The sequence below is a fragment of the Pelodiscus sinensis genome, chromosome 2, assembly GCF_052426305.1.
Source record: "Pelodiscus sinensis isolate ZL-2025 chromosome 2, ASM5242630v1, whole genome shotgun sequence".
Lineage (NCBI taxonomy): Eukaryota > Metazoa > Chordata > Testudines > Trionychidae > Pelodiscus > Pelodiscus sinensis.
The window spans coordinates 7856972-7879664 of NC_143053.1; the positions used below are offsets into that span (position 1 = coordinate 7856972).

Here is a 22693-nt window from a genome sequence, read left to right on the forward strand (position 1 = left end):
TCTAGTGTAGACCTGGACTTAGAGAAGCAGATGTGGTCCATGATGTAAACAAGAGAAAAGACCCAGGGATCCAGGGGCGGCCCATGAGCATAGGCAGACTCGGTGGTTGCCTAGGGCGCCGCCAGCCCGGGGAGCCTGATTATGACATCACGGGGCGCCCCGGCACCCGATGATTACGTCATGGCCATTGACAGCCGGGCAGGTGGGGGCACCAATTGCACTTTCTGCCTGGGGCACCAGCTGCCACAGCTGGCCTCAGGCCGCTCCTGCAGGGATCCATTCTCCTTTGACTTGCTCTGTCTTCATGGGAATTACTCCTGGCTTACCCAAGGGTAAATAAGAGGAGAATCAGGCCCTTTCACAGCAGTTCTGAATGGGCTCTTGAAACCAAAGGGGAGAACTGAGGATGCATCTCCATATGCGGTACAGAGGAGGGAACTGCAACTGTCCAGCTGAATGATGGGCCAACTACGCATGGCAGGAAATCCCAACTAGAACAGTAAATATGGATCCTAGCAGAAATGGGCACCATCCTTCCAGAGTGGTGGGACTTTCACGTTAAGCAAGATAGGCCAGACATGCAGCTGATGTAAATCAGTATAGCGCCATTCTGTTTCTGCAGTAATACAACTGTATTAATTTTGTATCCAGGGACATCCTTAGGATTTACGGGCCCCTACACAGTACTATTAGATGGTGCCCTTATTCCCATTGGCAGCGTGGGAGGAGCAAGATTTAGAGATGTGATTTTAGGGATAGCAACATACTAATGAAATATTTTTAAAAAGCTAATTTTAAATGAAGAACCTGTAGACTAACATAGTAAATTCAGAAACAGACAGGATATCCCAGGGGTTGGCAAATATCTCTTAAATGGCTTCAGAACCACTAAACGGCTCTTTCACCAGTTCCACGTTCTGCTAATCGAGCAGCAGGCTATTTCACTTTTAAGTTAATTAGATCCTCTCTGAAGAAACCAGAGCCACAGACCAGGGAGAGGAAGAAGTGGGTGGATGAGCATTAAAACCCAGCGGTGCCCCATGTTTTTGGGTGCCCTATACAGCAGCATATTCTGTGTATGGCTAAGGATGGTTCTTTCTCTATTGGATAATGTATTTTGAATCTTTCCTATGAGACTCTGCAGTAATAAATACACCACACACATTACTTTGGATATTTTTAATGTCGTCTCCTGCCTGCTTAGCTCGACGTTCCCCATTGCCAAGGCTTACCAGTGGCGCCTCGGTTGCTCTGTTTATTTCCAGAAATATATAAAGGAAACGGTGACATCTTCTTGCAATAACTAATGCCAAATATCAATGGAACGTGTGTGAGTGTCTCTAAAAGTATTTCGAGGCTGCCAGAAAATTGGATATACACCCTGGTTCACAAGCCCTTGAAAAAAAATTGCTGATAATTCAAGGCACCAGAAATGATAAAGGAAATGCATTCCTTCTCTGCTTTCAAAACGTCCCCCCACCCGCCCTCTCCAAAAGGAGTGCCTAATGGATTTGCCTGCAATTTGGTAAATAACACACCGCCACGCTCTTCTGTCTGCCTCTCTCTTTGCTGCCAGGTTATTCAGTTCATCTCGTCTCTGCCCTGCCTTTTAGATTTCCTCACAAACAAGGCAGCAAACCTGGCAGCTGCTAGTTAACATTGTGTAATAAGATTCTGATTGCTTTCCGGGAGGAAGGGGGGAGTGCGAGAGACAAGTATATTATACCTTTGAGTGAAAGCAAAAGAGCCATCTCATGGTCTCCTTTAAATGTACTTATCTCTTAAGACAGAAATACCACGGAGCATATAAGTAAATAATGAGACTTTCATGTTCGCTGTGACAGCTGATTATAGGAAGAAAGGAAATCCAGAGAAACAGAGCAGACGCCTTGTCTGACCAGCATCGATACTGAAGCAGGAGCTATTCTACAATAGCTATTCAGGAATAACTCCCCAGGTGCAAACTCTAGTCCAGAAAAAAAAAGTGACTTCATTCCACAATGGTTACTGCACTTGGTGAGTGGAGAGATTATTCTGGAATAAAATCACGCTTAGGTCTCATCCTGGTTTCACAGTTAGACTGACTTACACCCTGAATGCTTGGGGTTTAACGTCTCTTCCAAAATTGTTGGCATTCATTTCCTAACTATGGCTACTCTCCTGGCTCTGCCGATTCCGACTGAGGATTTGTGTTGGCCCTGGTCATTTTTTAACCTAACCAGTGTCTCGATAGATGATGTTCTTCTTAATCTTTTTGGAAGAAGCATAAGGTAAAAATGCTGCTTCTGCCTCCCGCTACATCTGGTGACAGGATTCTGTGACTCTCCTTTAGTTTCCGTGGTGGAATTATTATTTCCAATTAAAAGAGCCTATCTCAGACCCCTAGACCTGGTCTCCACTGAAGGGGAAAGTTGACCTCAGATATGCAACTCTGTATGAGCCTGTGTCTACACTGTGCGATCTTATGCAAAAGCAGCCGCTCTTGCGCAAAAACTTGCTGCCTATCTACACTGGCCACGTGTTCTTGTGCAAGTAAACTGACGTTCTAATATATGAAATCAGGGCTTCTTGCACCAGAACTCAGATGCTCCCTCTCAGAAATAAGCCCTTTTGCCCAACTGTTCTTGCGCAAGAGGCCATTGTAGACAGGCAACATGAATTTTTTTGCGCAAGAGAGCCCTATGGTTAAAATGGCCGTCAGAGTTTTCTTGCGCAAGAGAGCATCTACACTGGCATAGATGCTCTTGCGCAAAAGCACATCTCGCACAAAAGCACATGCCAATGTAGACGCTCTCTTCTGGAAGAGTTTTTGCGCAAGAACTCTTCCGCAAAAGAGCTCTTGCGCAAGAAGCTGCACAGCAGGGCTTAAGTTGAAATAAGCAAAGCAAATTGAGCTATGTCAATTGTAGAGCTTATTTTGAAATAGCTTATTTCAAAATTGGGAGCATCTACACAGCACTTATTTTGAAATAGAGCACTCTTCCTCTGTTTTCCCTTACTCCTCGTACCATGAGGGTAACAGGAATCGGAGTAAAAAGCCCTCCAGCTCAACAGTCTTCTGATATTATTTTGAAATAACTGCCTGCTGTGTAGTTGTGGACTAAGTTATTTCGAAATAACACTACTTATTTCAAAATAATGATGCTGTGTAGACGTCCCCCTAGTGTGAGTCACTGCGCCATGTAGCGGCACTTAGACCACTTACAGCGAGAGATAGGAACAAAGGAACTCTACCGCCTAAGCTGAGAGTCATCTGGCTTTATAGATCAAGCTGTAGAAGTTCCTACACTAAGTTCCAAACGTCCCAGGTTCAAATTTGCCTGGTGGACAGATACTGGAGTTGACTTATCTTAAACTGTGTTTTGGCATCGTCCACACAGCAGGAGCTTGGCAGAAGCATGCCCTCCTGTCGACTTCCCTTACTCCTCATGAGAAGAAGGAATACCGGTACCAACAGGGGCACCCTCTCGGTTTGAATTAGCGAGTCTTCACTAGATCCTCTCCTTCAAAACCCGGAAGATTGACTGCGGCAGCATCTATCTTCTCCGTAGTGTAGACAAGCCCTCTAGAGAGAGTCGGTTCTTCAGAATAGTTAACTTCATGGAAGGGTCTGACTTGAGACATTAATAGAGACCAGTGGAGGGGTAGCCGGGAGGAGACCCGTTAAAGAGAATGAATATAGAAGGCAATAATCCATGCAGCCTGCCTGTTTTGGATTCTACTCCCAGCTCACTGATGCATTGGGTGGGGGAGGAGGGAAACAGGACAGGTTGGACCTCTGTTGTCCAGCATCCTCAGGGCCTGACCCATCCCGAGTGAGGGAATTTGCCAGATAATGAGAGGTCCCCTGCCACTGGCCTACCAGGATGCTCCTGCTCCCTGCAGTTCACTCCGCTCCAACCCCACTGCCCTTGGCTCCAGCCTGCAGTACTTGCTGGTAGTCCCCAAAACAGAGTTCCTCAGCCACGTGGCCCCGCTTCTCCCTCACCCTACTGAGGATCCTCGTCTGGGACAGGGATCACTTATCCCACGGCTGCCCTTCCGGCCAGGGTTCCCCAAGGATAGGGGTCTCACTCCCGGGAGCCAAGGCTCTCCAGCAGGACCACGGATGTTGCCGGACCAGAGAATCCTGGATTTCAGAGGTTCAACCTGTAGAGGCTTACGGCCAGATTCTGAATTTCATTCCACTAACCTCAAGCCAGCCAAAGCCCATGAATTAAAATGCTGTACTTCTAGAAGAGAGTGGTGTATGAGACAGGACACTGGACTACAAGACAGCATTGGGTGCCATTCCTGACTCTTTCAATAGGACCCTGGCCACACCACTGCACCTCTATGCGTGTCTGTTTCCCCCCCATTTCCACTTACATCTTAAGCTCGTCGCATGCATTTTTGTCCCACGTCTGTCACAGGGATGTCCATGCCCAGTCCAAGCCCCCGTGTATTGGCAAGATAAGTAATAGTGGGTGTGAGCAAACAAAGAACCACTCCCCGAAAGCCTAACACCTCACTACAGCTTGTCTCGGCAATTTAGGAAACCTCGGCTCTGTAGTACACTGAGCTGTTGCGAATGTGCCCAGCTGTGCAGGTTGATAGGCTACCAAGCTAACACCGCCGCTAATGAAAAACAGCTGCTCATTAGTCAGGCGAAAACTGGGTAGACTGTTTAGAGACGCAATTATTTTTACTGTTCTTGTCCCCTTCACCATTATAAGCAAATTATCTTCTCCAATCGTGTTAGACCGAGTCTCAGGTTGCACATTTTTAAAATGAATATGGTTCATTAACAGCATGATGAATATTTCAGCGTGATTATGGAACATAATGAACTATTTTTATTTTTTTTTTTTTACAGAAAAAGCCCTAGAAACATGTTAATATTTCACCGGTTAATGCCGCAATTAAGCGTGCTGCATCTTTTCCCCGGCTTTACAACGTCTCTCTTATTGTTGACTTCAGATTTAACTCAGATGTTGAAGCAGGTGACGAGCTGTGAGTTCTTTCCCTGGGCCGCTTGGACATTAGTTAATTCCTGAAGTATAATATCAGAGTGGAGGAGAAAGCCTCCAAGAAGAAAGGGAGATGTTGAAGCAATGCTGCATATTTCAAAGATAAAATGAAGTTAAGACCCCGTCCTTTATATGACTGACTCTCATAATATTAATGGGAGACTTGGTGTTTTTTCTCAAAGTCCCAGGTGCGGGAATCTCAAAATTGCATGGGAATTTCAGCTTTCCTAAAATAAAACTTTTCTAGGCTAATGATTGAGGAACATGGTTAAAAATATGAAGCAAGTGCCACTTAAAGGCTCAAAACCCAGAAAGCAACGCCAAACACCCCAAAGTATGTGAGTCGTATATATACATATAAATCTTCTGATTTTTTACAGATTCGGCCCCTTGCCACAGTATCCATTCCATTGTATGTCACATCCCTCACCAGCTTGCTTATAAAAGTAAGGGTTCATGATTTCATAGCCATATCTACGACTTTGCTGTCTCAGTTAAAAATCACTCAATGAGAGCTTTGCACCAGCTGTCTCTGTTATCCTCCAGTGAGATTGCAGATAAATGGAGACTGGGGAGCTAATGCTTCGGCTAGTGAAAGATCAGCTAATTGTATAGCTATCATGCCAATGTAGGGCTGTAAGGCACTTGGGAGATGTTCTAGCTCAGCCCCCTGCTGGGCCAAGTAAACTTTTCTTGGACGCCTCTTCCGGAGCTTGGCTAGCCTCAGAGTTACGAAGCATTTCCTAATATTTAACGCATCTCTCCCTTGCTGCTCACTAACCTCTTGTTTCTTGTGCTACTTTCAGTGGACATGGGGAACAACTGATCACCATCATCTTTCAAACAGCCCTTCACAGATTTGAAAACAGTTCTCAGGTTTCCCCCTCAGTCTTCTTTCCTTTCGCTTTTCTCGTAGGCCCGGTTTTCTAAACCACTTGTCGGGTTTGTCGATCTCCTCTCCAGTGTGTCTATGTCATTCCTACCATGTGGCTCCCAGATAAGGGGGCCAGACGGATTGCCTGGTCCCTGGGCAATGTGGAAGGGGTGGCTTTATGCCTCCGGCAGGGGTGGGGCCTGAGGTGGAAGGGGTGGGGCCTTGGATGGAAGGGGCGGGACCAGAACAGACAGACATAAGTGCTGCCTGGACCAAACGGCACCCCCTCCCCTTGGCCCTGAGAGCCGGCTGGAGCACATGGCATGGGGCTCTGGAATGTGCCACCTAGTGCTCTGGTAGTGATTCTAAGGCGCTCTCCTTTGTCCCTGCCCTGTCAGTGGGCCTTCCCCCAGAACTGGACACAACATGCCATCTGAGCCCTTGTCAGTGATGAGTACAGCGGTACAGTTATCTCCCCTGTCTCGCATATACCTTTGCTGTTAATACAGCACGAACTTATAGTTGCCTTTTTTGCTCCTAACTTGCTGTGGTTGACTCATTTTGAATTTGTGATCCACTAGAAGTCCCTACATCCTTTCCTGTAATAGTTCCATGCAGCCCTGTTATGAGCTTATTCACTGGCTTTTTCCTGCCTTGGTGTAGTTCTTTGCACTTGTCTTGATTGCATCTCCTGTTACCTGTCTCCCTCCACTGGCGTGCAATGGGAATAGTGAACAAGAGTTTTCATCTAGTATTCACCTGACAGACCTACAACTAGATACACCCATGGCCAGGGAGGGTGGGAAAGCCATGCCAGACCTCATAGCTCCCATGAAAAATAGTGAAGTCACCTGGCGCTTGCCTGAGAGGGGACATGAACTAGGGCTACAGCCATGTCTTTCTTGCTCAATCTGCCCTAAATGCATTCTTTCCCCCGGCCATGCCTCTCTGCAGTCTGAATTTTTATTATTATCAGCCTTTATTCACAGTAGTATGATGGTGATGCCAGGGCCCCCTTGTACAAGGCTGTGATGTATTCAGAGAGAGCTAGTCTCTTCCTGAAGAGCTGCCTGTCAAGTTACAGGGCCAGGGCTCAACAGGATTATGGATTTGCTTCAAGACAGAGTTGATTAGGGATAGATAGTTGCTTTTATTAATCTCTCTACATCACTCCTATTACAGGCTTAATACTGCCAGATGGTTACACAGCTACTGCAATGTGACACATCAATAAGCACAGGCAGAGCAATGCATATAAGAGTAACAGGCACTTGGAAATGCTTATGCTCATTTAGGCTGTGGGGAGTCCCATTCTGGTCAACTTGCACCCGGCCGCATTGGACGTGGCTCCAGCTAGGGTGATTCAGGACACTCTTCGAGGTCTAGGTCGAGGCCTCATGAAACCATTAACTCAATGTACATGCAACCAGGCCTTCTACAGGTCCTCAGTGCAGGATCTTTAACCCTGTTAAAATAGAGCACTGCCCCCTTGAGTTAAAAGGACAATTCCATTGGTAGGCAGCATTAGTAGGCTGCTATCCTTTAGGAAAACTAGCCACTCGAGGAGGTTGTGACACACAGCTCGCCCACTTAGCTCCTCCAGAACATGCCTCTGACTCCGTCATCTCACTGTAGCCTTGAAATGGGGCTAATGAGTGTGTTGCAAACTCTGCCCTGAAATGACCAATTAGAAAAATCAAAACGAATCTCCAGGTCTGCACAGCGACGCTCCAGCATGGTTCCGCCACGTGAAGCTACGTCCCGTAACAGCCGCCTTTAGCCCCATAAAAGAAAGGGATCATCTCTTCGGCTTTGTAGCGGGCAGGTAATAAACAGCTGCTAAGATCAAGGCAGAGGTGTTTAATCAACCACAAAAGCTGTTTATTGCAAGTTGACTGCAACATAATGGGGAGAATTTTTCTAATCGATATAATTGTTCACTAGAGCAAGGAACTAAGCCTCCCTTGGCAACTTTGCTATGGCCCCAGAAAGCCCCTTGTTATTTTAGTCCTGACACTCAAACTAGCCATGTGAGTTGGCTCTTATTCTGACTCATTGGAATCCTGTTACTCCAGTCCTGGTTTTCAGAACAGCTCTGTCAATATACCTCAACTCTGGCCTGCTACACCTCTGATAAATCCAGTCCAGCACATTCATAGGCCGTACCATTCCTTCTGGCCAGCATGAGCCAGTGCGTTCCTACCCGGAGTGCTTGGCCCCTTTAAGGCAGCCCTAGGAGGTTGCAGTCTTGGAGGTAGTCATAGGATGACTGCTCAGAAGCTACAACAAAGCATTCTGGGGGAAGAACATAAGAAAATAAGAACAGCCATACTGGGTCAGATCAAAGATCCATCTACCCAGTATCCTGAGGGAGGGAACGCAACAGGTAATCATCACATGATTCCTCTCCTGTCATCCATTTCCAGACAAACAGAGGCTAGGGACACGATTCCTTCCCGTCCTGGCTATTAGCCTTTGATGGACCTAACCTCTATGAATGTATCTAGTTCTTTTTTGAACCTTATTAAAGTCCAAGACTTCCCAACATCCTCTGGCATGGAGTTCCACAGGCTGATTGTGTGCTGAGTGAAGAACAATTTCCTTTTGTTTGTTTTAAATCTGCTTCCTATTCATTTCATTATTCACTTTTTCCACACCAGTCATGATTTTATAGACCTGTATCATATCCCCCCTTAGTCTCCTCTTTTCTAAGATGAAAAGTCCAAGTCTTTTGAATCTCGCTTCGTATGGGAACCGTTCCAAATCCTTAATAATTTGTTTGCCCTTTTCTGAACCTTTTCCAGTGCCAATATATCTTTTTTGAAATGAGGAGGCCACATCTTTATGCAGTATTCAAGATTTGGGCGTATCACGGGAAGGGAGCCCATCTATAACAAGAACAGCCTTTAGCTCAGAATAGAAAGATTAAGGAAGGTGAGGATGTCATATTCTCCATGATTTTTTTTTAAAAACAACTAATAGTCCTGCAGCACCTGACAGACTAACCAAAAAGGTAGATGGTATCATGAGCTTTCGTGAGCACAACTCACTTCTTCAGATGAAATCATATGTGCCTCATGGAGGCACCCTGGGAAAGAAATTAGCAAAGGAGCTGTTGCCAAACACCAGAGAGGGTGGGAAAAACCTCCCTTTCGCCATGATCTCCAAAAATATGGGGAGACCTGGGCTGGCCCTGTTGGAAGGACTGTTGCATCTTGGTGAGAAGCTGGAAGGACTGTATTAGTTGGCCTCTTCTGCTTTGCCCTGGAAGGGGATGTCTTAGTGTTTGGCTTGGAGGATGAAACTCCAGATCATCTCTTCAACTAGATGGAGCCTGGTGATCCACGATGGTAAACTGAGGCCCAGGTGTGCAATTGGGGAAGAATGTGCAAAGGTTTGGGGTAAACAGACCTCGGCACAGCCCTCAATACACTCTGCCAAAATTCACCAACCTAGCCCTACGATACTTTCTACTGCCCCCGCTACAGGCCTCCCACATACCTCTGAATTTCAGTCCGGATCTCGTCAATTACATTGTGAGCAAGACACGAGAAGTTGTTCTTCCACTCTGTTCTGCTCTGATTAGGCCTCAACTGGAATATCGTGTCCAGTTCTGGGCACCACATTTCAGGAAAGATGTGGGGAAATCCGAGAAGGTCCAGAGAAGAGCAACAAAAATGATGAAAGGTCTAGAAAACATGACCCATGAGGGAAGACTGAAAGAACTGGGTTTGTTTAGTATAGAAAAGAGAAGACTGAGAGGGGACATGATAGCAGTTTTCAAATATCTAAAAGTGTGTTATAAGGGGGAGGGGAAAAATTTGTTCTCCTTGGCCTCCGAGGATAGGACAAGAAGCAATTGGCTTAAATTGCAGCAAGAGAGGGTTAGGTTGGACTTTAGGAAAAACTTCCTAACTGTCAGGGAGGTTAAACACTGGAATCATTTGCCTAAGGGGCTTGTGGAATCTCTATCACTAGAGATATTTAAGATCAGGATAGACAGACACCTGTCAGGGATGATCTAGATGGTGCTTTGTCCTGTCGTGAGGGCAGGGGACTAGACCCAATGACCTCTCGAGGTCCCTTCCAGTTCTAGGATTCTAGGATTCATTCTCTCTTACACATGCACACAGAGACACCTATTAGTGACAGATGGCAGAACGAGGAGCAATGGTCTCAAGTTACAGTGGGAGAAGTCTAGGTTGGATATTAGGACAAACTATTTCCCTAGAGGGGGTGGGGAAACACTGGAATGGGTTACCTAGGGAGGTGGTGGAATCTCCATCCCTAGAGGTGTTTAAGTCCCGGCTTGACAAAGCCCTGGCTGGGATGATTGAGTCGGGGTTGGTCCTGCTTTCGGCAGGGGGCTGGACTCAATGACCTCCTGAGGTCTCTTCCAGCCCTAGAATTCTATGATTCTAGGAAAAATAGTTGTAACATCAGAGATCACAGTGTGTTGTGATAACAAGGAAAATCTTTAAACACGTATTTTACAAAGCCCTCAGAAGATCACATTATTTTTCTGGCAAATCCAGAACAAACTGTCCAGGTCAGTCAAACATTAGCCAGATGGTAAACTTACATGTGGGTGGCCCTTACACCCTCCCCTTTGAGGGTACGTCTAGACTGCAAGCTTCCTTCGAAAGAGAGCATCCACACTTCGAAACCGGATCGAAAAAGTGACCTGCTTTTTCGAAAGAGAGCGTCCAGACTGCATGGACGCTCTCTCGAAAGAAAGCCCTGATTGCTAGTCACAGAATGGCCACCGGGGCACCTGTGCTTTTTTTGATTGCTTCTCCTTTTGAAAAATGTCCCTGTTGTGTGTCCACACATGTCTTTTTTCAAATAAGGCGTTCTTCGTAATTTGAGGTTTACCAATGTCGAAAAATATCCTGCGTTCTTTTGCTTTAATTTTGAAAGAACAAGATTGCAGTGTGGATGCAGGTGAAGTTTTTTCAAAAAACAGGCAGGTTTTTTTGAAAAAACAATTTAGATTAGACATACCCAGAGTGCCCTTAGATGGCACACAATCCAGAACCCAACAAACAAAGGCCAGTTGGATGGTTTTACGTTGAAATGAGAGCCCAAGCTCCATTGTAAAAATAGGATCTGGATTTCCAGTCCCATTCCCCAAAGTCGGGAGAGTTTGGAACCAGGGTTTTGGTTTGGCCTGGTCTAGAGACAGCAAAGAAAAAAGCTCCCTTGAACGGAGCCTAGCTCATATGCCATCTACATACGAGCATAATAGTTCCTATGCTGCCTTTATTATCGACAGCCTGACACTTCTTAGAGGAACGACTAACTCTTAAGCCTCCTCATTCCAATTCATTTCTCGTGTAACAGTGCTACGTCCTGCCACGTGCCACAAGATTGACCACAGTCTCCATGTGGCATAAGGAATAACACCATATAGAATTCTGGTGGTGTGTCTTCCAGCTGCCTGATTCTGGAAGGGAAGTTGATGAGCAGAATTACCCATGTCAGTGACAGATTCGGCCATGCAGGCATGACATTTGGTATCTGAGGCTCATGCCAAGACAGTGCTGATCTAGAGAACCACAACACTCTGGTGGAAGTGGGCGAAATTAATCGGTCAAGCATAAGGTCCATGCACCAGCTATTGAATACAGCTGTCTCCTCTGCACTGAATTGAATTTCACCCACTGACAGCATTCTTAAAACAGAGTATTCATGGAAAACCTTTCAATTCTCACAAGGCATTTTTTTTGGTAAGGAGGATTAGTCCATAATAATAATGTACTCTTCCCTCCTGCAAATAAACACTGTGATTGATAGAGTGACTGATTTTAATTAACACTTGCTTCAAGAATAACCAGAAAAACCACTAGCGTCATTTCCCCATGGGATACATTGAGAAATGGCCTTCGTTTGAAAAGAAATCTAACTGGAATTTGCTTGGGATTCAGATCTCCACACTGATTTAACAGGCTGCTGGAAATCCTAACAAATATTGATGTGGTATCTTTTTTCTTGCTGGGTTTGTAACTCTGCATCATGACTCACAGATGCCCACTTGCATTGCATTGCATCACAATGCATAAAAGAGGAAATTATGTAGGAGACCTTTATGTACTTTTCTAACTTATGGAAGTTTTATTCTTTATGCTGTTTAGTCCCTTTGGCTGAAATAACCTCAAAGGCACCTTCTAGACATTATAAACTCAAGACACAGTCTGAAATTCCATTGGTCATGTTTTGCTTCACAGGAGAAGAGAAATAGAATTTCATCTCCTGTAGAACGACTTTCTGAGGTCATGATTTCACCTAACCCTCTGCAATGATGAGGTAACACCTTGATCTATTTCTTTGATAGATTTTCTACCTCAGGCAGTGCCCTTCAGAACTGGAAGTTAAATTCACTCCCACTACAGAGGATTACAAAGCTAATTGCTTGGGGGGCTAGAAGCAGATAACTGATTTTGTTTGAAGTTTAACTGAGATTTATTTGCCAGTGGTTTCAAAGGCGTAAAATGCAACCCTAAATCAATCCAGAGATAAGACCAACTCCACACATTGAGGTAAAGACCTCTCTGTGCCCCTTTAAAAGGGTGATCAAATTTGCGGTGTAGTAAATAAGAAGAAGAGGAATGGATTTGGGGTGGAGGGATGGAAGAGGAAAGAGAAGGCACAATGTTTATAATCCAAGATCCGGAGTTTTGAGAGACAGGAGTATTCACATTCCATTTCATGAGGCCTTGAAAATGATCTGCTGCGTTCATGGAGCTGGGAGGCTAGATTAGTAGCCAGTTATGTTAGATTATTGTTCATTTATTATGTTTTATGTGATGCTAGGACTATAGGGCTGTGTCTACACTGGCACCTTTTTCCGTAAATGCTTAAAACGGAACAGTTTTCTGTTATAAGTATTTCCGGAAAAAGAACGTCTACATTGGCAGGATGCTTTTCCGGAAAAGCCCTTTTTCCGGAAAAGCGTCCGTGGCCAATGTAGACGCGCTTTTCCGGAAAAAAGCCCCGATCGTCATTTTCACGATTGGGGCTTTTTTGCGGAAAAGACTACTGTGCTGTCTACACTGGCCCTTTTCTGGAACAGTTTTCCGGAAAAAGGACTTTTGCCTGAGCGGGAGCAGCATAGTTTTTCCGGAAAAGCAGCTGATTTCTTACAGTAAATCATCACTGCTTTTCCAGAAATTCAAGGTACCAGTGTAGACAGCTCACAGCTTATTCCAGAAAAGCGGCTGCTTTTCCGGAATAAGTGGCCCAGTGTAGACACAGCCTAGAAGAATAAGACTGGCCAACAGAAGGCATAAGTATTAGGCGTCTAAGAAGGGAGGGCTGAAATGCAAGGCCAACAGGCTGAAGTCTATTAGATTTTCCTTGTGCCATATTAGGCCTTCGGAGTTAAGAAATACTTGATGCAAATGATTGAAGAAGAACCCGGTGCCATAAGTTTAGAGAAAAAGTTATGCCAAGTGGTGGCATTGAGACAAATTAACTGTAAGATAAATTTTAGATCACAAAACGCTCTAGAGGCACATTTTCTCTCTAACGTGTCTTAAGCACAGGATACAGGCAGTGCACCGAATGCTAATGAGCAGGGATCGACAAATCGCTTTTTCTACTCGCCCAGGGCGAGTAGATTTCAGCCGGTCACTCCATTCACCCTATTTACCGGCGTTGCGCGCATGCGCAGTACCGATCTGGTGCATGTGCGGTGCAGGGCTGGCGAGTCGATCTCGCCGTGGTTTGGGGAGCCCTGATAACGAGGCTATGTATACACTACAATCATCTATCAGGTAAAGGTATGCAAATTGCGCTCTGCAATTTGCACACCTTTTTCGATTTTTTTTTTCAGAAGAGGATTTTCCGAAATTTGGCCCGTCTATACTGGGCCCAATTTCAGAAAAGTCTCCTTTTTCGGAAGAGCCCTTCTACCTCATGGGAGGAGGAAGACAGAGCTTCTGAAAGAGCGCGTCTGATTTTCTGCAAAAAAAAAAGCGGAAAAGCAGATGCGTTCCCTGGATGCAGCGGAGTTTTTCCGGTATCCCGGTATCCCGGAAAAACCCCATAGTGTAGATATAGCCTGAGAATAAAAGGAATTACACACAGCCTGTGGAAAATGGATACCTCTACCTGGGCCAACCCCTCCCTTCCTTGTGAGTGACAATCCCAAACCTGCCTGACTCTGGCTCCTAGGCATTACTGTCCTGCCAGGAGGAGGGAATCTATGGATTCTGGTGGCTAGGGCAGTTCTGCCCTGTCTCACTGAGGTGAATTTACTGATTGTAGCTGCTAGGTCTAATGTCCCAGCTGACGGGGGCAAATCTATTGACTTTGGCCATTGGGCCCCATTGCCCTATCTCACTAGAGCAAATTTACTGACGGTAGCCACTGGGGCATGCTCTTCTGACTGGGGCAAATCTATTGACTCTGGCCATTGGGCCACACTGCCCAGCTATTAGGGACGAGTACAGTGACAAGAAGACTAATGGCATATTAGGTTGCGTTAGGAGGAGCATTGCCAGAAGATCTAGAGAAGTGGTACTTCCCCTTTATTCAGCTCTGGTGAGGCTACATCTGGAGTATTGTGTCCAGTTCTGGGCCTCCCACTACAGAAAGGATGTGGACGCATTGGAGAGGGTTCAGCAGAGGGCAACCAAAATGACTAGGGGGCTGGAGCACATGACCTATGAGAAAAGACTGAGGGATCTGGATTTGTTTAGTCTGCAGAAGAGAAGAGTGAGGGGGGATTTGATAGCAGCCTTCAATTTCCTGAAGGGAGGTTCCAAAGAGGATGGAGAGAGGCTGTTTTCAGTGGTGACAGATGGCAGAACAAGGAACAATGGTTTCAAGTTACAGTGGGAGAGATCTAGGTTGGATATTAGGAAAAGCTATTTCCCTAGGAGGGTGGGGAAGCACTGGGATGGGTTCCCTAGGGAGGTGGTGGAATCTCCATCCCTAGAGGTTTTTAAGTCTCGGCTTGACAGAGCCAGGGCTGGGTTGAGTTAGTTGGGGTTGGTCCTGCCTTGGGCAGGGGCTGGACTTGATGACTTCCTGAGCTCTATGATTCTATGACTTTGGCCATTAGGCCTTATTACCTTACTAAGAAGGGCAAGTATACTGACTCAGGATTAGGAGACATAGGTTACATGCACACCAACCTTGAGAAAGATGAGGTGCCCTCGTCCTGCCATGGGAGGGGTTCTCCTCAACCCCATCACAAACACCCAGAACAATTGTGGCACTAACATGATGTTTGACACCACTGTGCTGATCCCTCTGCGTGTGCATTGCACCTCTGTCCCTTACCTGTTGTCTGGGTTGTCTAATTGGATTGCAAGCACTGTGGGGCAGGGACTGTCTATTATTCTGTGTTTGTGCTGGACATAGCACAAGGGGGGTGCTCATTTTTGGCCCACAGATGCTATTGAAGTAAACACGATCTAAACTAATTTTGAGGGAGGGCAGACAAAGTTCTCGAGTCCCAGAGTGGCCCATTATAATGACTCCCGCATCAGAGGATAAGGAGTTTCCATTTACCCTGGAGAAGGTTACCTAGATGTTAGCTCTCCCTACTTAATCCCTCCCTGGAGCATGAATGTAGCGAATGAGTGGAGTGATTTCTCCACTCCCCCACAATTCATTCACGCAGAGAAGAATCACATGTGATTCAAAGGCAGGAAGTTGAAGGTAATAATTGAGGATGGGAATAAGGCATGCATTTGTAAGTGAGGGTAATTAACCGCTTGAACATCTTGTAAAGGGTCATTGTGGATTCTCGATCCCTGTCCATTTTAAGATCAAGGGGGGATGCTTTTCTAAAAGATCTGCTGTAGTCCAAACAAGGATTGGTTAAGGGAAATACATACAATATGAGGGGGACTAATTTAGCTACAATCACTCAAGAGAGAGTTCTTGGAGGCATTATGGATAGTCCTCTGAAAATATCTACTCAGTGTGCAGCGGCAGTCAAAACAACAAATAGAATATGAGGAATCATGAAAAATGGGACAGAGAAGAAGACAGAAAATATCTTATTGCATCTATATAAAAACATGGTACGCCCACATTCTGACTGCTGCATACAGATGTGGTCACCGCATCTCAAAAATGATATATTGGAATTGGAAAAGATTCAGAAAAGGGCAACAAAAATGATTAGGGGTTTGGAACTGGTCCCATATGAATCAATCATAGAATCATAGAATACTAGGACTGGAAGGGACCTCAAGAGGTCTTCGAGTCCAGTCCCCTGCCCTCATGGCAGGATCAAATACTGTCTAGACCATCCCTGATAGACATTTATCTAACCTACTTTTAAATATCTCCAGAGATGGGGATTCCACAACCTCCCTGGGCAATTTATTCCAGTGTTTCACCACCCTGACAGTTTGGAACTTTTTCCTAATCTCCAACCTAAAACTTCCTTGCTGCAGTTTAAGACCATTGCTTCTTGTACTATCCTCAGAGGCCGAGATGAACAAGTTTTCTCCCTCCTCCTTATGACACCCTTTTAGATACCTGAAAACTGCTATCATGTCCCCCCTCAATCTTCTCTTTTCTAAACTAAACAAACCCAATTCCTTCAGACTTCCCTCATAGGTCATGTTCTCTAAACCTTTAATCATTCTCGTTGCTCTTCTCTGGGCTCTCTCCAATTTCTCCACATCTTTCTTGAAATGCGGTGCCCAGAACGGGACACAATACTCCAATTGAGGCCTAACCAGTTCAGAGTAGAGCGGAAGAATGACCTCTCATGTCTTGCTCACAACACACCTGTTAATGCATCCCAGAATCATGTTTGCTTTCTTTGCAATAGCATCACACTGCTGACTCATATTTAACTTGTGGTCCACTATAACCCGTCACATTAAAGAGACATTAAAAGACTAGGATTTTTCAGCTAAGAAAAGAGGAGTCTAAGGAGGGGATAAGATAGAGGTCTATAAATCATGACTGGTATGAGAAAAAGTAAATAAGGAAAAGTTATTTACTTGTTCCCATAATATAAGAACTAGGGGTCACCAAATGAAATTAAGAGGTAGCAGGTTTAAAACAAACAAAAGGAAGTTTTTCTTCATGCAGCGCACAGTCAACCGGTGGAACTCCTTGCCAGAGGATGTTGTGAAGGCCAGGACTTTAACAGGGTTCAAAAAAGAGCTAGATAAATTCATGGAGGTTAGTTCCATCAATGGCTATTAGCCAGGATGGGTAGAAATGGTGTCCCTAGCCTCCGTTTTTCTGGAAATGGATGACAGGAGAGGGATCGTTTGATGATTAACTGGTGCATTTACTTCCTCTGGGGCACCTGGTATTGGCCACTGTCAGCAGATAGGATACTGGGCTAGATGGACTTTGGGTCTGACCCAGTATGGCCATTCTCATGTTCTTGTGTTCTTAAATTGTATGGCCCGTGCTATGCTGGAGCCCAGACTAGATGGTCCATGATGGTCTCTTCTGGCCTGAGATCTGAGGAGTCCTTATGGTCCACATGTGATGAGGAGACTGTTGTAATAGGCTACTGAGTTAGTCAATCGGTAAGTGACCAACTCTGTGTGCCCAGCAACAAGGAGGAAGCAGAGGAAAGATTGTGGCTCTGACGCATATGTGTCTGAATCAATTTCTGCATCTCCCCTTCCTCTGGGCTTTGCCTAAAGTCACCATGTAACCCTAGGACTGTGCTAATGGTGGGAAAATAGCACTACTACAAGGTGTGGCAATGGCATTTCTGTCCATAGTCAGGTGATGTAATTTGGGACTTTGTATTTTAACTTTGGTGAAAATGCCTAGAGCAAAGAATGGATACCAAACACAACACATAACTCAATGGTGAAATAGTCTAACTGGTCAGGATGGAAAGCCAAGTACTAGCCAATTCCTATCATCATTTCAGCAAGGATGGAAGAAAATAACCTGGAGAGTCATCCTGCACTGACTGGAAGATGAACTAGATGAACTTAATAGTGTTTTCACTTTTGTTTCCTCGTAATTTCGAAAGCATCACAGAGGAGATTAGCGCTTTGCAGACATAAGAACAAAATCTGCTATCCAGAACGGCTGCTATCAGACTGAACCCAGAACCAATTCACACGGTTGTCCCTGCCATAGTTCTTCAAGACTCATAGACAGTATTAGATGGGGTTGGCTGGAAATTTTCCAGCTGATTGTTTTTCTGTTGGTGAAATCAATGCATTCCATGGGAACATGGCGAATTCTGAATAACGGTCACAGGAAGCCACAGATGAAAACCTGACTGCTTTCCTGCCGGTTCATCCACCTCTTAGCATCTTGTCATCTTGCTTGGAAGCCCTAGGACCTCTGACTCACAAATTTCCAAGATCCTTAGCAATTCAGCAGTCCAGTACAGGGCCAGAAATTTACAAAAAAAAACCCACCTCTTTTTAATTCTTCCCAAACTACTTTTAAAATGTTCCTCCCACAGAGAAGATTTGCAAATCTGACTCTTTTTTTTCTGATTTGCAATGATTTTCTTTTTTTTTTCTTCTTCCTTCTTGTGACATTTTCTGATGGAGGGAAACTCCATTTCCTGAAAAGCTCTTGTATTACAGATGTTCAGACACTGTGCTGCTCTTGCAAAAGCTGAGGTACAGACCATCAGGGCTATCAGCTCTGATGCTTCAGGGCGTAACTGCTGTAGGCCAGGTCAGGAAGAATTTGCTGTGTAGTATTTACTGTTGCACAATGGACCCGGTGCATTATGGATCTCTTCCCACCCTCCTCTGCAACATGTGGTCTTGGCCAGGGCGATCGGCAGAATTTCTGGGTCGCTGGGCAAGATGGGGAGGGGCCTCAGGCAGAAGGTGCAGTTCTGTGGGCAGAAGCCTCCCCCATGCAGTTCTTCAGCATTTCCGGGTTCTCAGAAAGTGATTAGAAAGGGCCTGTGACTCCCAGCCACCAGTTCCCAGGACAGCTGCCCCTTTTGTCCCCACATTGCAAACCTGGTCCGGGCCACTTTTGGAGGCAGGATAGCTCATTAGCATGGCCCACCTGTGCATAACACGGCAGCAATTCCCATTTTACCTACGTCCTTTCTCTCACACTTGCTGATTAGATTCTCCATAAGAGTTGAGGTGGAATCAAGGGATACTCTTGTCCTGGTCGACACTAGAAAATTAGGTTGATTTAGCTGTGGAGGCCGGGGTGTGAAAAATCCACACCTCTGAGTGGTCCTGTGGCACCTTATAGACTAACAGATGTATCAGAGCATAAACTTTCTTGGGAAAAGACCCACTTCGTCAGATGCATCGGACGAAGTGGGTCTTTGCCCACGAAAGCTTATGCTCCAGTAAAATTGTTAGGGTATGTCTATACTTGCTTCCTATCTCGAGATAGGGATGCAAATATAGTGTACCAAAATTGCTAATGAAGCACGGGATTTAAATATCCCACGCCTAATTAGCATAATCGTGTCCGGACGCCATTTTGAAATCGCATTATTGTGAAATAAAAAGCCCTGTGTAGCAGCGTTATTTCGAGACAAAACCCTTCTCTCAAAATAACTGTTAAACTTCATTGTATGAGGAGTAACAGTTATTTTGCAAGAAGAGTTTCCTCTCGAAATAATGCTGCTACATGGGGCTTTTGTTTTTGAAATAATGTGATTTCAAAATGGCGGCTGGATGCGATTATGCTAATTAGGTGTGGGATATTTCAATCCCGCACTTTATTAGCAATTTCAGTACACTGCATTTGCATCCCTATCTCGAGATAGGGAGCAAGTGTAGACATACCCTTAGTCTATAAGCTGTCACAGGACTCCTCATTGCTTTTGCAAATTCAGACTAACACAGCTACCCCTCTGATACTTAACCTCTGAGTGGGGTAGTTAAGCCGGCCTAAGTCCCTGTGAAGATGGCATTAGATCAGTGGAAGAATTTCTCCATCAACCTAGCTATTGTCTCCCGGGAAAAGGGCTTACCTACACTAATAGGAGATCCCCTCCTGTCAACGTAGGTGGTGTCCACCATGAAGTGCTACAGCTGCGGCACTTTAAGCATCAACAAGTCCTCTGTCTGTCCCATCTGTCCCAACAGCCAGATAACCCAGAGATGGACTTCTCTGTCTAGTGGGAATGTGAGACATTTCACTATTTCAGGCCGTGGAGCTTACTGCCATTCACAGGCAACTGTTTATTGACAAACCATGCAATAAATTTGGAAAGCACCCTCCTGTGGAGCCATCTGATGAAACCAAATTGGAAAGCTAATGGCCCTAGCCAAATACTTGCTATAAAATGCGGCCTCTTGTTTCAGCTCGCCAGGTGTATGCTGAGCAAAGTGAAGAAGGCAAATGTAGCATATTCCAACGTTCCATCTCTTTCGGTGTAGCATGGTGGGCATGTTGCTTAAAAACTAGCGTGGCATATTGTCCGACTGTCTGAACAGCTTCCTAGCAGAGCGGAGCAACGCGTTTGTAGCAAAATAAAGCAGCTTTTGGTTTTCTTGAATGCATCTGTTCTCTGGATTTATTCTCCGAATGTGCATCAGCTCTTCAGTGGGCATCAAGCTGTGATTTGGCTCTGCCAGTTTATACCGCCTGAGGCTACGATCCAGCCGCTACAAATAATTCGGGGTCTGTAGATTGTTGTGTGCAGTTTGGCACAATTTTGTGGTATTTGCTTAGGATATAACGATGGTCAGGCAACCAAGTTAATTAGACAGACTGTGAAATTAAAGTCGTTTTGGCTGGACACGTGGCAGTGGTTGGATAAAGGAAACTGAATATCAGGTTTCCAGGGTGAACATTAGTGTGTTTTGGAGTGGAGAGTGCTTTTTGGTTCTGTGTTTGGACTGCGTCCAGCAGAACAAGACTCTAGTCCCTGAACAGGTCCCCTAGGTGCTACCACAATAAAGGACAAAAATAAAATTTGTTTCCTGGGTGAAATGCACCCCTGGGTATAGGGCAAGCACAACATTCCTCCTCCCCTCCCAACTGCAGCCAGAATTGTCCCCTTACAGAAGTAGACAACCCTATTTATCTGACCTGCTTGGCCCTGATTGGCCTCTGTCTGTTACCAGCCCTTCTAGCTGCTGGAGGACCAATTTCCGCTGGTTCCATCAATAGCTTATCCTGACGTCCTTTTTAGGTAACCCATGGAGGTGTAAACTCCCAGCTTTCTGCAGTACTGGTACTACTCTGTGCACTGACATATTGAATGGTTTTCCTGAAGCCAGCACAGGACATATTCCAGGTGGGATGTAGGAATGAGGGATGTGGGAAACTGATCAGATTAGGTTCCAAGATGTTACTCCAGCATCCATCCCAATACCTGAACTTGGGGCATGTTTTCTTGCTTTTCTTCAATAACCATGAGACCGAAAGTCTTCCTTTAAAAAAAAAAAGAAATAAAAAAAAAAAAAAAAGAAGGAAGGCTGGGATATTTGTTCAATATGATGTGCCAGCAAGCAAGCCTAATTGATTGCATCAGAATGATCATATTTCCTAGCGGTGCATGAGGCATCAAGTAATGAAGTTCCCAGGTCTGGCTTAATGCTAATAATGTGGCTGGGGCTTTCCAGAAAGAAAAAAAAAGCCCCCATAATCAGGAGGCTTGTGATCAAATCAGGAGAGCTGGTGTCATGGAGATCTAGTCAGTTTAAAAAAAAAGAGGTAATAGTTTCACAGCTCAAACCTATGGACCAGGGGCTCCGAACACACCTTCCCATGCACCAAGAACATTCTGGCAGCAGTATAGAACTAGCAGCAGGAAGTCACTCTAATTCCTCTGTCCAGCTGGTGGGGGCCCCTGGGCTATGTCTACACTGGTGGGTTGTTGCACCAGAAGTCTGCAAATGAGGCTAAGCGTGGAATATCGCCGAGCCTCGTTTGCATATCTAATGAGCCACCATTTTGCGCAAGAGGCTCTTGCGCTAGGAGGATCTGTCTACACGGCCCCTTCTTGTGCAAGAAAAACCCTCTTGTGCAATGCTGTTATTCCTGTAAATAATCAGCGTAGCAGCGTTGCGCAAGAGGGTTTTTCTTACGCAAGAAGGGGCAGTGTAGACAGCTCCTTCTAGTGCAAGAGCCTCTTCTTCAAAAATGGCAGCTCATTAGATATGCAAATGAGGCTCGGCGATATTCCACGCTTAGCCTCATTTGTATACTTCTGGTACGACAACCCACCAGTGTAGATATAGCCCAGGTGGGTTTTAAATCATGTGGGAGTGGGAGGCAGGGCCGGGAGACATATGGGGAGAACGTGTGGGCCAGAAGGAGGGGCTGGGAGACACATGGCCACGGGGGAATGTGAGGGAACCCCCTTCCACCAGAGCCGGAAGGGAGTGCTCCCTGGCCTGCTAGAAGGATTTGAAGACTGGCACTGGCCTTAAGGTAAAGTGAGTTTGAGACCCCCTGTCTTAGAGGCTGCCGAAACTTAGGATACATCTACACTGCGACACTATTTGGAAATAACTAGCGCTATTCCAAAATAACGTAGTAAGTGTCTACACAGCAGGCAGTTATTCTGAAATAGTGTCAAAATACTGTCAAACTGGAGGACTTTTACTCCGACTCCTGTAACCCTCATTGGTAGGGTTGCCAGGTGTCCGGTATTGACCTGAACAGTCCAGTATTTTCACCTCCTGTCCAGTAAAAAAAATCCAGAAAATACCAGACACTTAAAATGTCTGCTATTTTCTGGATTTTTTCCCTGCCAGGAGGCGAAAATATTGGACACCTGGCAACCCTACGACACACTTGGCAATTGTGGGGCTGTGTTCGGTATTTTTGGTTAAACTATCTGGCAACCCTACTCATTGTGTGAGGAATAAGGGAAGTTGGAGGAAGAGTGCTCTATTTCAGAATAAATGCT

General features: G+C 45.4%; 1 long non-coding RNA gene across 4 annotated transcripts; it reads left to right on the plus strand.

The window, feature by feature from the left end:
* The first annotated feature begins 213 nt into the window (after positions 1-213).
* Positions 214-5132, plus strand: LOC112546219 (uncharacterized). Of its 4 annotated transcripts, XR_016348597.1 has the most exons (4): positions 214-499; positions 1266-1525; positions 1845-2016; positions 4856-5132. It is a non-coding gene; the product is annotated as an uncharacterized LOC112546219 (long non-coding RNA). The 4 variants fall into 4 exon arrangements; XR_003089863.3 differs by lacking the exon at positions 1266-1525 and having other exon boundaries at positions 1787-2016; XR_016348596.1 differs by lacking the exon at positions 1266-1525 and having other exon boundaries at positions 1791-2016.
* The last annotated feature ends 17561 nt before the right edge of the window (positions 5133-22693 follow it).